Source organism: Rutidosis leptorrhynchoides, chromosome 2 (genome assembly GCF_046630445.1).
Source record: "Rutidosis leptorrhynchoides isolate AG116_Rl617_1_P2 chromosome 2, CSIRO_AGI_Rlap_v1, whole genome shotgun sequence".
In the NCBI taxonomy this organism is placed as follows: Eukaryota; Viridiplantae; Streptophyta; class Magnoliopsida; order Asterales; family Asteraceae; genus Rutidosis; species Rutidosis leptorrhynchoides.
The window spans coordinates 475,820,351-475,821,605 of record NC_092334.1 but is presented as its reverse complement, the minus strand read 5'-3'; the positions used below and the strand labels follow the sequence as shown (position 1 = coordinate 475,821,605).

At 36.9% G+C, this 1,255-nt stretch overlaps 1 non-coding gene across 1 annotated transcript; it reads left to right on the top strand.

Moving 5' to 3' along the window:
* Positions 1 to 881: 881 nt before the first annotated feature.
* Positions 882 to 988, top strand: LOC139894704 (small nucleolar RNA R71). Its single transcript, XR_011775191.1, has one exon. It is a non-coding gene; the product is annotated as a small nucleolar RNA R71 (small nucleolar RNA).
* The last annotated feature ends 267 nt before the right edge of the window (positions 989 to 1,255 follow it).

Here is a 1,255-nt window from a genome sequence, read left to right as displayed (position 1 = left end):
CTCTTGTTCAGGCTGTGGTGCTTGTGTAGTAGGAATAGAGTCATCAGAAATTACAGGCATTTCAGGTGGTTTAAGTGTAATACCACTTCTTGTGGTAATGGCTTTAGCTGTTTCATTCTGGGGGTTGGCATTTGTATCGCTAGGTAGACTCTCCGGTCTTCTTTCTCCAATTAACCTCGCTAGGTTACTTACTTCTTGTTCCAGATTTTGGATTGAAGCTTGTTGATTTCTAAATGCTTGAGCATTTTGTTCATTAGTTTTTTTCTGAGATGTAAATAACTGGTTTTGAGATTCTATTAACTTTGCCATCATTTCGTCCAAGTTTGTCTTTTTCTCATCGGTTTGTGGTGGTTTATTTGGAAAAATAGGTCTTTGCTGGTTGTAAGTATTATTATATACTTGTTGATTGCTAGGACCTTGTTGGTTGTTGTGTGGAATATTTCAGTTATAATTCTGATTTTGATTGTAGTTTAGTCTTAGCGGTTGATAATTACCTTGATAATTATTTCCAGGCCTTTGGTTCATGTATGAAACATTATCTCTTTGTTCCATTGTTTGTTCAACAATGAGACAATCTTTTGTCAAATATGGTCCTCCACACTGCTCACAACTAATTCGTATTCCGTGAATATCTTTAGTCATCTTTTCCATTCGTCTCTCGAAAGCATCTAGCTTTGCGGAAAGCATCTAGCCCCTTAGATGAACGAAAAATATCTTTTTCTTGATGCCACTCATGTGAGTGGGATGCTGTGTTATCAATAATTTTGTGAGCTTCAGTTGCGGTTTTCTTCATAATAAAACCACCAGCTGCGGTGTCGATGTCTTTTCGTGTAGCGACGTCGACTCCTTTGTAAAATATTTGAACTATTTGATAAGTATCTAGACCATGTTGAGGACATTCTCTCAACATTTTTCTGAATCTTGTCCATGCCTCATATAGCATTTCATTTGGCTTTTGTGCAAACATGGCAATTTCTCCTTGAAGTCTCACGGTTTTAGATGCCGGAAAGAATCTTTTAAGAAATTTCTCACCTAAAACATCCCATGAATCAATCGCTCCTTCAGGTAATGATTCTAACCAATCTTTGGCTTCCCCCTTTAAAGTCCAGAGGAACAACATGAGATAAATAGTTTCATCCTCAACTTCTCGGATTTTAAATAGATTACAAATTCTACTAAAAGTTCGAAGATGTTCGTTTGGATCTTCTTTTCCTGTACCACCAAATTGGCATTGATTAGTGATCATGTGTAGGAT